General features: G+C 39.6%; 1 protein-coding gene across 1 annotated transcript in view; it reads left to right on the plus strand.

The window, feature by feature from the left end:
• Positions 1 to 927: 927 nt before the first annotated feature.
• Positions 928 to 15,927, plus strand: part of MAP3K2 (mitogen-activated protein kinase kinase kinase 2) — a 61,569-nt gene continuing 46,569 nt past the window's right edge. The window contains exon 1 of the mRNA XM_074363450.1: positions 928 to 1,473. The gene's annotated coding sequence lies outside the window, so the exon portion shown is untranslated. The remainder of the gene's footprint in view (positions 1,474 to 15,927) is intronic.

The raw sequence follows: 15,927 nt of genomic DNA on the forward strand, positions 1-15,927 counted from the left end.
GCTGAAAGAGGGAAAAAACGGCACAGGAAGTTGTAAGGGGTATTCCAGGAAACAAGAAATGGGGCCGGAAAGATACTTTCTGGATCACAGAAGGGTGGGGTAAAAACAGTCAGAATGCAGCCCAGCCACATCACAGAGGCCTCCCACGCGAGCGCGATGGATTTGTATTTTATCCCGTGGGCGCTGGGGAGTGAACAAAGGATTCAGTGAAAGAGATTCGGGTTTTACACTCTGGCACCAACTCTAGGGGGTGGGTGGGGGGTAGTCATCGCCATCTCTCTGGGCCCAGCTTCCCACATCTGTTAAACTGAAAAAAGGGATACCTGCTAGGCCGACCTAGAACATCTACAAGAACTAAACAGAACTGTAAAACAGGAGGCCGACCTAAACAGGAGTGGGGGGAGTGCGGGGGTGCTTTACGGTCAGGTAGGTGACAAGCCGACAATAATTTCTTTAGTGCTTCAGAAAAAAATTCTGCAGCCAGATCCAAAAATTAAGAAGCAGATGGCTTTTCGCCTGCAAATGACTTGCCATGGACTCGGAGTAGGTGGCAGCCTCTCCTTGCTCCGCTGTCCCCGCTCCGCCCGAAGCCCACGCCGGAGACCCTTCTCAGGATCTGCTTTGGAGTCTCGGCGCCGAGAAGCCCGGCAGAAGCCAGGGCACCAGGTGCGTGTGCGAGTGTGTCTGTGTGCGTGCGTGCATGTGCACGCTAGCCCTCGGAGCTAGGGCCGAGGCGAGGCGAGACGGTTCAAGAGCCCAGCCTGGGCGGGACGCGGAATCCGCACCGCCAAGAGGGAGCTGGCCACAGGGCGTGCGTGGGCGCAGCGGGCCACTGCGCAGGCGCGGGCACGCCCCCTCGGCCTCGGCGCGGCGCTCCCGGCGGGCGCGCGCCCGCGGCGGGTTCCGCTCCGGGCAGGCGGAGGGCTGCGCGCGCACGCGCGAGCCGGCCGTGACGTGTGCCGCGCTACGCCCGACGTCACGGTCAGTGTGTAGTGGCGGCCGGGCTGCCCTCCGCAGCGGCGCCTGACGCGGGTGGTGCGCTCGCGGGGTGCGGCGTTCGAGGGTCGTGCGATTCGCGGCGGCGGCGTGGACGACGACGACCAGGAGGTCCGGCGCCTCCAGCCGCGGAGTCGCCGCTCCCTCCCCTTCTCCGGCCTCTGGCGGCGCCTGGCCCGCGGCTTCCTCCTTTCCTGCCCAGCTTCCCGCGGGCCTCGGGGCCGCGGCGGCGAGAAGCACCGAGGGGCGCCGAGAGGCCCCCGCCGGCCGCCGCAGTCCACGCGCCCGCTACCCCGCCCGGCCCGGGCTCCATGTGAAGGAGGGCCGGGCCTGGCCCCTCGGCCCGCGTCCGACTCCTCGTGCGCCCCTCCGGCCCCTAGGGGCCCGCGGCCTCCCCGGACCGGGGGGGCGCGGTGACAGGCCGCGCGGGGGCGGAGGGGTGGGCCTGCGGCTCCCTGGGTCCCCGCGGAGCGGCCGGTACGTACGTGCGTGGGTGTGGGGGGCGGGGTGCGGGTCTGGTGGGGGCGGGGGCGGGGGCGCGGGCTGGACTAGGGGAGGGGTCCGCTTGGCCTGTGCGCGGCCGCGGGGGCGGAGATTTCGCTAGGTTGTTGCCCCGCTTCGGGTGGGCGGGCCCCGGGCCCCCCGCATCCTGTCCTGAAGTCCAGGTCTGAGCGAAGTGGACTGCTGGGCGGTGTAGCTGTCAGACACGTACTCTGCAGAGATTTTAGAAGGACGATCACCCCTGGTCCCCGCGGGAAGCAGAAATGTTACGTGCAGTAAGCGAGAAAGTGCTTGTCTCTGCACTGCTTCATCGCGGTGTGCTATTGATGAGGGTTGAGTCCCTTTCTCTTACAGACCGTTTAGCTAGTTGGCACTTACCGCACGCCTGGTATCTGTCGTGCGTTGTCTCACTTCACCTCGGCCTAGTGAGGTGGGTACGTATCTCCCCCATTTTACAGATGAAAACATTGAGGCTCAAATTAAGGAACTTGCCCAAGGTCATGCAGCTGGGTAATCCGGAAAAGCCTTGATTCGAATATGATGTCTTTTTTGTAGAGTTTTATGTCTGGGTCTTGCAAATATAAATATAAGAAAATGAGAATAGCTGGAGAATTTCTTCTTGGGAGTAAATTCTAAATACATGGGTAGAGTTTACTTGCCCCTAACGTAGGCTGTTCGACGTGTTTTGCTGCAGCCTAGCCAAATGATTTTCTTGGCTTTTTTTTGGTATTACTACTTTTCAGAGGTGACTTCAAGCACCTTCATCTTTTTTTGCAGTAAGACTGACTGAACAGATATGTCTCTTATCAAAAAGAAGAACTATATTTGGTAAAACTCCGTATTTCTTGAAAAGTGAGAATTTTACTTGTGCAGTTTATTCTTGATGCACACAGGGAACTCGCAGTTGGGTTATTTGCTTGAGATTTCCTCATTGCAAAATTTGTTGCTGGATTATGTGGCAATGGCAACACGCTTAGTAATTCGTGCATTAACTTATGCAATATTTCTGAGCGGAGTGACAATTTAATGCGTAGGACATCGTAAAAAGTTATCGTTTAATGGTGTGATTTTTTTTTTCATTTGTAGCGAGTAATCAGTGTTTATGAACTAACTGAAATGTTCATTTTAGCATTGGCCTATGCTATTTCTTTGATTATGCTTAGGGAAAAAGTAAAGAGCCTTTCTGTTTCTCTTTCTAGAAGAAAGTGTTGGTGAATTATTTTAAGTAATTGAAACTTCATGCATAGTTGTAAATGTTTAAGAAATCTATTGATGCCCAGTTGTAGTACTGTATAATTTTCTTTAGTATATTGCCAGGTTTAAGAAAATTTGTAGTAGAATGTCTTTATAATGTCTGTAGGGAAAAGTCGAGTGATGTTTCACAGACTGATTTGTTGTTTGGTGAAAATGTGAGCATGTTGAGCCTTGTTGAATTATATTGAATATGATATCATTATAGAATGCTCATCTTGTCTTGCTCTCCATGCATCTCTTTTGAAAGAACTAGCTGTTAAAAGATCTATCCTAAATAATTGGATTACATTATAGATTCAATCTTTTAGCAGTTTTTGATGGAGCTTTCACACCTAGTTTACCTTATTGCTACCAAAGGGTAAAATGTATTTAATAGATGCTGAATTAAAATGAGATCATGTTTGGTTCTCAACCGTTCCCACAGGTTTGGTTTCAGGTTGATTTTTTTTTTTCCTTGGAGTTGGCGCTCTCTAGGTTCCCCACTGCCCGCCCCAAACTCAGCCCCAACTTTTTATTGTGAAACAATTTCAAGCACGCAGGAAGTTGGTAATAGTGAACATCCATGTGATGATCCTCTTAATTCATTTGTTGACATCTTGCCATGTTTGCTTTATCTATAAATATGTGTGTATTATTTTTGGCCATACCACTTGAAACTAAGCTGTAGACCCTAAATATGTTGACTTGCATTTCCAAAATATGGGCATTTTCTTACATAGTCAAAATACCAGTATTAATAATTTTCTCTTTCTTTTTTTAAAAAATGTTTTTATTTAGGTGTAGTTGTTAATTTTCTTGGTTAATATTTTTATTGATAATTTGTTAACAGTTTCTTACTAATAATTTCTTAATATAATCTAATATCCATCCAAATTTAAATCTCTCCATATGTGCTGAAAGGCTTTTTACATCCAACCTCACCAGACCAGGATCCTATCAAGGTTTTTATTGGACTTGGTTGTTAAGTCTCTTCGATCTCGCCTAATCTGCAACAGCCTCACCTCCCCGTTTTTAAATGATGTTGATTTTTTTAAGAGATGAAGCTAGTTGTATAAAATGAATTACATTCTCAATTTGTCTGATTTGTTTCCCCTGGTGGTGTCATTTAGCATGTTTCCCTATACCCCCGTATTAGCTAACTGTAAGCTAGGTTTAAGGGGTTGATTAGTTTCAGATTAAATATTTTGGGCAAGAATAATTACTGTGTTGCTGTATACTTTAAATTGCTTCCCATTAGCGGGTGTACATTGGCAACCCCTATTATTTGTGATGCTAAGTCTGATCACTTGGTTATGGGGATTAAGGTGAGGTTTATTTTCCCCACTGCAATTAGCAAGTAGTCTGGTATGATAAATTACCACTGTAGTGCTAGCCTGTTCTCCAATAATCTTTCACCTAATTGTTGTAGCATCTATTGCTGATCCTTGTCAAACTAACTTTTGACTTTCAGTGTTAACAATCTTTTGTTGGTCTACAGATAGTAACAAAATCATAGGAATTGTTAAAGTATTTGATTCAGCTATGTTAATCAGGTTCTGGTTTTGAGGATTTTTAATTATGAATTCAAGGTGTCCACTGTTATGAATAAAAGAAACCTGGCTTGAGAAAAATGGGAAAAACTCAATTCCTTTTTTCTCCTAAATTTTCTCTCAAGGAGTGTGTTTAAGTTTTTCTTAGCCAATATCTGTTGCACAGGAATAGCCAGAAATATAATGAAGGAAGGGTGGCTTTACCAAAAAACATTTTGAGAAAACTGACTCTTTTCTGGTGTAATGCCAGGAGCACAAGGCTGAGAGTCAGAAGATCTAAACTGTGTCCTGATTCTACCGCTATATGAAGTTCAGGAATTACAAGATTTTTACCTTCCCTCTGTGTTCTTAATGTCATAATGATTAAGTCAGTAAACATTTGTGAATTTCTGATTAGGTGTGTTGGTTCATTTAAGGGACAAATCTCATTTTAATTAAGCCAGATAGAAATACGTCAAATACATGTAATATAAAATTGAATTTATTTCACAAGAAATTAACTGACACTTAGTAGGAGATTGTTTTAAAGAAGGGTTCATAATAGGATTCACTTAAGTAACACCTTCTCTCATTTAAAATATGATTTAAATTGCAAATCAAAACTATAGTGAGGTATCACCTCACACTAGTAGGAATGGCCATGATTAAAAAGTCCACAAACAATAAATGCTGGAGAGGGTGTGGAGAAAAGGGAACCCTCCTACACTGTTGGTGGGAATGTAGTTTTTGGTACAGCCACTATGGAAAACAGTGTGGAGATTCTTCAGAAAACTAAAAGTAGACTTACCATATGATCCAGCAATCCCACTCCTGGACATATATCTGGAGAAAACTCCAATTTGAAAAGATACCTGCACCCCAGGGTTCATAGCAGCGCTATTTATAATAGCCAAGACATGCAAGCAACCTAAATGTCCATCAGCAGATAGCCAGATAAAGAAATTGTGCCATACACACACACAGATGCACACACGCACAGTGGAATACTGCTCAGCCATGAAACAATGAAATAATGCCATTTGCGGCAACTTGGGTGGACCTAGAGATTATCATGCTAAGTGAGGTAAGTCAGATAAAGACAAATACCATATGATATCACTCATAGGTAGAATCTAAAAAATGATACAAATGAACTTACAAAACAGAAACAGACTCATACACATAAAAAACAAATTTATGGTTATCAAAGAGGAAGGGGGGAGATAGCAATAAGGAGCTTAGGATTAGCAGATACAAACTACATATAAAATAGATAAACAATGCCCTGCAGGCCTAAGGGTCATTTTTTGCCCCTTCATGTCAAGATTTTAAAAAAAAATCTCAGAATAATTTGTCTTATTTTTGATGGTTTGAAAAAAAATTAAATAAATAGATAAACAAGGTCCTACTGTAGGGTACAGGGAACTATTCAATATCTTATAATAATCTACAATAACCTTTAATGAAAAAGAATCTGAAAAAGAATATATATGTGTAAAACTGAATCACTATTCTGTACACGAGAAACTAATACAACATTGTAAATCAACTATACTTCAATTTAAAAAAGTATGATTTAATTCATGAAACAGTTTACATGAAATTTTTCCACACGTCTCCTGTAAATTAGGTTGAACTGTATATATATGGAAATTTAAAAACTTTTCCCTTATTCTTAAGTGTTGTGTGAGGTATATCTCTCTATATACACACACGTTTATTATAAGAAACATGTTTGTATAATTTTGTCTTTTGGATATCCCTGGGATTTATTGGCTGACTGCATTTTCAGTGCTTAATCACATATTTGCTTTGTAACATCTCTTGTAATTTGCCTTTATTGTTACTTAACTCTTAGGTGGTGGTTTAATATTTTTGTTATACATGTTTTGTCTTCCCAACTGACAGAGGAGGATACAGGTAAAATCTGCTTAGGGGTTCCCCCTGTAATTAGCTCACCACCTTTCTTATGAATGCTCAAGAGTGTTTTGCTTGCAATTCACAGTACCATAAATTAAAAAAAAAATTTATAAACTTAGGAAGGTTTTTCTAGAGATAATTCTTGCCCTATTTGTGCACTTAGTCATTTAGTATGGACTTTAATAAAGACAAATTAAAAGAATAGTTAAAGATACGATTTTGTCAGTATTCTTTTGATAATTCTCAGGTTGGGTCCGGTCATCGCTACTGCCTCGAGCACTCTGCCCCTGCCTCTGCCACTGCTCTCCCCACAGGGCACTGTGGTCGTCTCTGGGTCCTGTGCTAGGAAGTTACCTCTTCAAGGACCCAGGCAGTATTTTGTCAATTTTGGTGCCCCAGCACCGAGCACAGTGCCTGTTGCCAACAAGTAGGGACTTGACAGACAGAAGAAATCTCCTGTTCCAGTGTTCTAAGATTCTTAAAAGATGATGCCTACCTGAGTTGAACAGGGTGGGGAAGTTCAGTATTTCCATATGTCCAGGAGAAAGTCAAGTATTTGAACAGCTCTACCACAGAGGCAAGGCCGTGGGAAAGGTTTTGAAAATTATTTTTGAAAATTATTAACAGGAGCCAGTGAGAAAATGTGTGATGATATCTATTTATTATTTTTAGAAACCTTTTGGAACAGATCTACAGTTTAAGGTGAAAATAGTTTTTAATTGTTTCTGGGCTATTATTTAATAGTAGTTAAATGCTCCCAAGTCATATTTTATTTTAGATTTGTGACTTGAAGATGCTTCATTATCATTATTTGATAAGTTTGTGATTACTAAGTGTGACTGCGTTGGCTACATTTTAATGGTATTTGTGGAGTTTTAACCCAAAATATTTTGTTCTTTTAATATGATAAGGAAATGAGACCAATGTCCTCTGATTCAATTTAAGGAGAGATTAATATGATTTATACAATAGCTTTAATGTATTTTTAAGTCAGTTTAGGCATTTTTAAGTAGCCTGTTGATTCCTTTTTAAAATTAATAATATTTAACTATACTATGACATAATGTGTGAGAACAGTATGTCAGACAGTATTTACAAACTTTCTGATTTGTTTAAATACTGTAAGTAAACAAGAGAAGGTATCCTAGCCTTAGTGTTGATAAAGGTCTGTTTTGATAAATGGTGCAGCATTAACCATCTGGTCTGTGAGCAGTACCTGGCCGCATTCTAGTGACTTCACCCCCAGACCACAATGTCCTTGCATATATAAATCCTGCTGCGCGATTTGAGAAAAGGTACATTAGTTATATGTTGTGAGACCATGTAATGTATACTAATCAGCATCTCAAAGTTATGTCCCATTGTCATGGACTGTTGCGTACTGCCTTAGGGTTAGAAGGTTTACTCAGGGATGTTCCTGACGGGTTTCTTGCCTAGAGTTTTCCTGACGTGAGTACCACAAACTGCAACCTATATTCCATGCTGTTTGTTGAACAGTGATGGTAGGTAGGAAGCCTGAGTTCAGTCTTAAATCCACAGTTAATTAGAAATAGACTTACAAAATAACTTCAACACTTCTAAGTTTGAAAAAGTTGCCCTAGCTGACTTCTCAAGGACCTGCCTAGCCTGTGATTCTGTGAGACCCACATCATAACAGAAAATAGTAAGGAGTCAAAAGAAATTTAAATTTTCTTGCTTGGGAGGTTGTTAAGATGAAAACAGTCCAGGGAAGATTTTTTATAGGGCAGCATTTGGAAAATAAATAGCTCTGTTTAAATGTGATTAATGTGTCAGAATGAGATCTTCTACTTAAAGGTACTTTATAGCCAGATACATTGTGTTGAACTGTGCGTGGCCTATAGCAGGCTCTCAGTTAATGCTTGTTGAGAGAGTGAATGAATAACTTCAGGACTGATGTGACAGAAATGAGAATCACTTGTGGGACAGTTTAGTGATAAAATCCAAGATAGTAAGAATTGAACCCTAGAAAATGACAGAAGAACTGTATTATTCTCATGTTATGAATGGAGGAACCAAGACTAGTGAAATATGTTTTTAGAAATATTTTTGCCAAAAAAGGAGAGAAGATCTTTTTGGAAAAGAAAGAAAAATATTGGAAAAATTATACTTGCAGTCTTTTCTGTCCACTAGAAATTAGTTAGGGAGATACTTGGATAAGCCCAAAATGATTACATTAAAAAATGAAGCTTCAATACTTTCCAATGGAAAAAACATTCGGTACAAACCACACATCAGCACTTTTTTCCCCCCAGAATCTTTTTGTATCTTTCTTCTTTCTCCAACCTCACATCTCTAACCAAAGCATAGAAGTACCCTAACTGTTTTTAGCTTATTTTGTTCTTAGTTACTACATTGGTATTGACTTTCATTAATCTGATACTCTAGCATTTTCTCTCGTTTAAATCTTGCTCTTTTGCGAAAGGGAGGATCTTTAGAATGAGGGACACCAGCTTGTTTTCAAAGATGGGCAACTCAGAACTGATAAAAGTCCTGACTGGAGGACTGAGTGACTCCTATTTGGTTGTGTAAGAAGATCCCAGAAGGAAAAGTTGCAAAGATTTCTTGGTCAGTAGGTTGAGGGGAGGCTTGATTAGTTAGATTAGGGTTCAGTCACAGAAGCAGAACTGCTGTGCTCTTATGGAATAAGGGGTTTATAAAAGGAGGAAGACCTTGCACAGTTATGGGAGAGACTCAGAAACGTGAATCTGTAAGGGGACTTGGTAGATCAGAGAGAAGTCACTAATTAGCCTTCCTGAAGCAGTGGTGCGGTGGGCAGGTCAGAGTTTGCAGGTGAATCTTAGAAGCCAGGTGTGCCCAGCTGCTGGAGTGGGACCACACAGTAGAGCTGGTGGAAAGTCTATGGAAAGCTGATAACTCTGCATAGCTACCTTTTCTGTGGTCTTCAGTCAGCTTTTGGTGATGACCCTGAGGTTGCTGTTCGGTCAGCAGGATTGGCACTCAGGAAGAAGACCTGCATGCAGTACTGGGGAGAGCAGAGACACAGTGGAATCTGCTGGCCACTCTATGTTGGTCTAACACGCATGATCTTCAGAGAGTAATTTCCTTTTTCAAAAACAGTATGGGAAGAGAATTCTGGGAAATGTAGTGTGAACTTAACCACGTTGATGAGGTACAAACTGCCACAGCAGGTGAGAGTGAGGGATGGGGTACCACAGTGGGGGATGTGATAGTTGTGGGAGTCCATAGTGATGTTTTGTAGGTCTGCGTTCATCCTACTGTGAGAGAGCGAATTCCTTAAATTCTCCAAGCTGTCTTCTTCCTCTGTGAAATGGGGATAGTGTCTACTTTATGGCATTATTGTGAGGATTAAATGAAACGTTTGTAAAGCATTTAGTGGAGTGTCAGCAGTGCAGACTATTATAAGTAGTAGCTTGTAGTAGTAGTAGTGATTGTAGCAGTAATAAGAGGGCTTAAGAAATAGAAAGGGTGTGTTTTGAAAAAGGAGGGGAGGAGGGGGGAGAAGATGAATGGAGGTAAGAATGAAGCAGAAGTCCTGTGTTTGAGAAGGTTACAGTCTGGCTGCATATAAAATGGTTAGGAAACTGTTAAGGGAATGTACTTTAAGAAAGTTAACTGCCGTGATGAGTGGAGAGACAGTAAGTGCTGTCATTCCCATGTGGCCAAGGTTAAGCGATAATGTATGTGAAATTGCTAGTACACTGGCAGTCCGCAGAGGTTAATTATTTTCCACTTCTTATCATTTATAGAAGGAAAGATGGCCAGGTGAAGGGGATAGGGAAGGCTTAAGCTGGGTCCTTAAAAGGTGGTTTAGACAAGTTGAAAAAAGGAAGGATTTCAGACAGCAGAAATAGGAGGAGGCATCAACAAGGCACGCAGGACTTCATTAACACAACTCAGTAGCTGTTGACCCTACTCTTTGCTTTTGGTAATCCATTTGTAATCAGTTTCTGGAGATTGTGTTTGCTCCTGCTTGGGCCAGTTGCCCACCTCTGGACCATTATGTTGTGGGACCACACTGAACTGATTTGGTGGCTCTCAGTAATCAAGTGGGTGGTGGAGGTGCTGGTGGTAGGAGGGACAGGCTTTCAGAAAATGCCACTGTAAGCGAGGGGAGGGTATGGCTCAAATGGTAGAGCCCATGCTTAGTGTGCACCAGGTCCTGAGTTCAGTCTCCTGTACCCTCTCTAAAAAAATAGATAAACCTACCACCCACCCCCCCTCCCAAAAAAAGAAAGAAAAAGACTGGCCAGAAATAAGAAGAAGGCCACTGTGGATGACTCACTGCCTTTGTTATAGTCGCTACTTGTTAAGTAGCAGTATTCTACTTCTTTTCAGTTCGTCGGGTTAAGCATTTTACTCTTTTTATATAATTAATATTTGTTTAGGTTTGCCATGTTTACCAAATTCTTGCTAGTTTTCTCCTGGAATCAATTTCCATCTTTTTGAAGTATATCCTTTAGAAGTTCCTCCACCAAGGGTCTGTTGGTGATAAACTATGATTTTTGTTTGTCGGAAATCTTTAGGTCTTATTCTTAAATAATATTTCAGTTGTGCGTGAAAATCTAGATTGGCGGTTATTTTTTTCCTCAGCATTTTTTCTTTTTCTCTTTCTTCCTTAGCATTTTGAAGATGTTATTCCATTTCTGTTTCTTGCCATGATGTAATCAGACCTAAAAGGCTGTATGGGTGTTTATTAATGATAATTTTTTATGTTGTTTATTAGAGAGTATGTAATTGACTCTTGAATGGAAGTATTCGTATTGGTTTTTCTTTTTTCTTTCTATTTTGATTTTTAAATTCACTGAATATTTATTGAAAATCTTAGGAATGTCAGAGGAAGTCAGTAAAATAAACCTTTAATAAATTTATCTAGTTTTAGTTGTTCCTGTGCACTGTTAATTACTGAAATGTTTGACTACCTTCTCTGGGTTAGCACTGAAGATGAACAGATAAATTAATCATTGTTTCTCTTATCATAGGGCTCCATTCTGGTGGGGGAGGGACACAGGCATATTAAGGTGACCTAATAATTTGTTGTCCAAACTAGGCCACTTATGAGAGTGAAAGGAGGCTGTTTTGATAACTGTCCTGGAGCAATGAAAATAAGTGGGAACTGTCTTTAATAAACTGGGACATATGATTTATCCCACATATGTGAAAATGAATATGATACAGTGAAGTACGTACAAAGTACCATGGGAATATTATAAATAATATATTGTAAAATATAAAAATAATGTTAAATACAAAAGTGTAAGTAATATTCAAATACCAAAGCTATATTTAATTAAGTAATGATAGCACTAGTACTTTTTATCTTACTGGAATGAAGAATACCTAGATGTCAGCTTAGCATGGTGAATACATAACAAAAGCCACAGTTGGCAAAAATATTTTAAGAAATTCCAAATTGAATATGTAGGAGATCATGTGTAGAAATGGGGGAAATGGGGTCAAAGTGCTGAGTTACTTAATTGGAAAAAGTTAATGGGAAATTAAGTTAATTGGAAAAGGTTTCATGAATAAGTGGTTTCAAGATGAATTTTTGAAGTAAGAATCCCTAAAGAGGAGGAAGAGATGGGTATTCACGGGGTGAACAGAAGCCAAGCCCCAGGAAGTGAGGGGGACGGGGGTGTCTATAATGTCCGGTGGGGAAGGCAAGTAGATTAGATTGACTGAAGCAGATGTGTGCTGTTATGGTGTGTTTGTAAGGAGATTCAAATGAGAGGCTTGTTTATTTAAGGTATTTGTTAATGGTATTTGTTAATGGTTTACAAAGTGCTTTTAGGTGCTGTGAGAGATATAAAGATATGTAAGTAATATTTCCTGCCCTCCAGGAGCTTATGGTCTAAATGAAGACACAGCCATATAACTTTTTTAAAATCATGAAATGAAAGGGATTATGGGAATTGGTTTGGTGATCATTGGTTAGCTTTGGAGTTTTATGTTGGAGTTTGAGGTCCTGGCAGCATGTACTGACTTTAGAGTTCTGACTGAGAAGGACTGTGTTTGATATTATTTGGGAGTTTTGATTTATATGATAAGCAATATAAAGTGTTCGATTCTCACCAGTAGAATGAGTGTGGCTAATATAATCCTATTTTGACTGTGACTTTGGTTGTGATTTTATTATGCCAGTATAAGATATATGTATTTGCTTACTTTTTAAACTTTGGATAGATTTTAGAACTTTAGAAAGACATTAGTATTTTAGATTGTGGTATTTTGTCTTTTTTAAAATCCAGGGGGTTAGTGAGGGGAGCATGTCGCATACAGTAGGCATGTGTTAAGTGCTGGTTGAATAAACAAATGATAGGCAATATAATGTAGCATGTAAGAGTAGATTCTGAGCAAGATTGTCTGGGTTCCAAAGCTAAACTTAATAAAGTTAGCTCTTATTGTTTTTTTGAGTGTTCACTATGCTCTAGTATTATTCAGAGTTCTTTACAAATAATATTGCATTTAAGCCTTACTATAATCAAATGAAGTAGGCACAGTTTTGTCCTCATTTTATAGATGGGGAAATGGGCATTATTGTCATTATTGTCATTCTTGTCAGTGAATTTTGAGTGACACTTTTGATTAAACAATTAGGAGTTTTTCTCTCTGGTGCCTGATAGAAACACCAGGGAGTGACAGTCAGGGTACAAATATTTTATCTACACCAGCCTGTAGTGATTTGAGAGTTTTTAAAAAGCTTAAGTTTGCTAGAGTATTGATTTGCTAATAACTATTAACTTGTTCAATTTTCATGGGAATCTGGTGATGATTATACCTGTAGAAACCTTCCTATTACAGTGTGGAAACTAAGGTAAAGAGAGATCGAGTCGTTTGGCCAAGATCACGCAGCCAGTAAGTGGCAGACACAGGTTTCAAACCCAGGCACTTTGGCTCCACAGACTGAGTTCTTAACCACTGTGCTTGGTGTTTTTATTTTTATAGGGAGCATGACCCATTCAGAGTTAAACTATGGGTAAGTATGAAGTAATGTTACAGGTCATAAATACATTGTTTTTGTGTAATACCTTAAAAAGGAGACAAATCAGAATTTGCTTTTGAGACTTTAATCTGCTTTGTCTCTGAGCTGTTTGGAGGAAGAAAAGGCAACTGGTATCTATTAAGTTAGACTATGTCAGGTATTTCTGTTAGGTGCTATACATATTATCTTATTCTGCACTTAAAGCAAACCTGGAGTATGAGCTCTGATATCTTCATTTCCTAAACAAGAACATGGGTACTTGCACTGTATTCAGAATGGCCGGAGCTTTGAACTCAGGTCCCTGTGTGACTCTAAAACATCCTTCTACAATATTCTGCTTCCCAAGGAAATGTGAAAACTCAAATTTGATTTGCCAGATAAACTGCATATTCTTTTTGAAATGTCAATTCAAGAAATGATAAAACATTTTATTAACTAAAAAATCTTTTAGCACTTCATAATGGAAAGGAAGCAAATGCATCCAAAATATGATGATTATCATGACAACAGGGATCACTGGATGGAAATTAGATTTTTCTCTGCCTTTCTGAGGATGTGCAGGCCTGTTTACAAATGATTGCCACTTTATATGAGAGTGGCCATTTAACTAGTTTGAAGTTACATTAGAGTTAGGGCTATGAAGTTATTAAGAATTAACCAAATTTATTGCATCTAGGTAAATATTTTCTTTAATCATTCTAGGAGGCTATATATTTATTGTTATTACATATGTTATTTCTTAAAATGTTTTGGGAACACTTAAAATTCTCTTTAAGTTTGACTTTTATATGGTATTGAGTAGATAATATGTACAAAGTTCAGAAACTATGAAAACATACTCAGTGAAAGTTTCCCTCCCCAGCCACTCAGTTCTTCTTAACCAGAAGTGACCAATGTCACTAAGGAAATACTCCTTTGAAATTGTCTTCAGAATTTTTGAATACCTGAAATTGGAATATATCAGATAAATGATGGCAGATTTTATTTTATTTTTTAGAGTCAGAATTCATTCATAGTCTGGCAAATAGTGGCACTACCAGTCTGGGTAATATTTTTAAAAATCAAAAGCAAGGGTTATCTGGCAGGTAATGAGACTTTATTACTTACAAATTGGTTTAAAGTCAGTAGTCAGAATTGCAGTGCTAGTAGCATTATCGAATAAAATTTGTAGTTTGATGTAATTGACAGACTACACATTTAAAGTATGTACTTGGTAAAATAGGACATATGAATATACCTGTGAAACCATCACCCCATCAAGATTGTATACATATCCATCACCCGCAAAGCTTCTTCATGCCCTTTGGTAGTCCCGTCACTGTCTTGCCCCTTTCGGTTGTCCCTAGGCAGCCGATGATCTGCTTTTTGTCACCATGAATTATTCACCTGGTGATGGACATTTGAATTTCCAATATGGGATTATTACACATAAAGCTGCTATGAACATTTGTGTACAAATATTTTTGTGAACATATGCTTTCATTTTTCTTGAGTAAACACCTAGGAGTGGAATGGGTAGGTGGTAAGAATTTGCCAACTGTTTTATAAAGTGGTTGTACCATTTGACATTCTTACCAGCAATGTGCATGTTTTCCTTGTACAAAAATCCTCGCCAACACTTCATATGGCCATTCTTTTGGAATTTCATTTTTTTTAAACCCTCCTTTCTGAAGATGAAAATGAGAGAATTTTACTTTTTTTTTTTTTGAGTAGTTTTAAGTTTACAGAAAAATTGGGCAGAATTGCCATATACCCACTCCCCCTCCCAGTTTCCCTATTCTTAACATTTTGCATTAGTGTGATACATTTGTTACATTTGATGAGCCTGTATTGATACATTCTTATTAATTGAAGTCTATAGTTTACATTCATTTTTTGTGTTGTTCATTTTATGAGTCCTGACAAATGTATAATGACATGTATCTACTGTTATTACGGTGTCATATAGAATAGTTTCACTGCCCTAAAAACCTCCCGTGGTCCACCTATACTTCCCTCCCTCCCTGGCTGCCATTGGCAGGCACAGATCTTCTGCTGTCTCCATAGTTTTGCTTTCTCTAGAATGTCATATGGTTGGAATCATCCAGTATGTAGCCTTTTATTTCACTTAGTAATATGTATTTAAGGTTCCTCCATATCTTCTTTATGGCTTGAGAGCTCATTTCTTTTTAGCACTGAATAGTATTGATGTATCAGTTTATTTCTCCACTGGCTTAAAAAAAAAAAAACCATGATGACTCTCATAGCTGTATGAGGGCTTGGAGTGAAAACAGGCTGGTTAGATGGGCAGGTGTTGCAGTAATCCATGCAAGAGATGAGCATTGCTTAGAATGGAATGGTAGTGGTGGAGATATGTATTTTTAAAGAAAAGCTAACAGGATTTGCTGACGAGTTGGAATGGAGAATGAAAATTCTGAGAGGAATCAAGGCTACCCCTAAATTTTTGTCTTGAACAGCTAGAAAAATAGAGATGCTTTTTTGATGAGATAGTGAAGACTTGGGAGAAATAGTAATGTTTGTATTTTTTTTAACTTTATTCTTATTTAAAATTTTTTCTTTAGAAATAAGTTTAAGCTCCAGAAGTTGCAAAATGGTTATAAAGAAGTTTTTTTTCTGGTAATTTGAGAATAAGTTGCCAACATGAGGCCCCTTCATCCCAGAACACTTTAATTTGTAATTGCTATCAGAAGGGCATTTTCTTAGATATCCAGAATGCAACCATCAGAATCATGAAGTTAACATGGATAGAATAGTATATTCTAATCC

This window comes from Camelus bactrianus, chromosome 5 (assembly GCF_048773025.1).
Source record: "Camelus bactrianus isolate YW-2024 breed Bactrian camel chromosome 5, ASM4877302v1, whole genome shotgun sequence".
Taxonomy (NCBI): Eukaryota; Metazoa; Chordata; class Mammalia; order Artiodactyla; family Camelidae; genus Camelus; species Camelus bactrianus.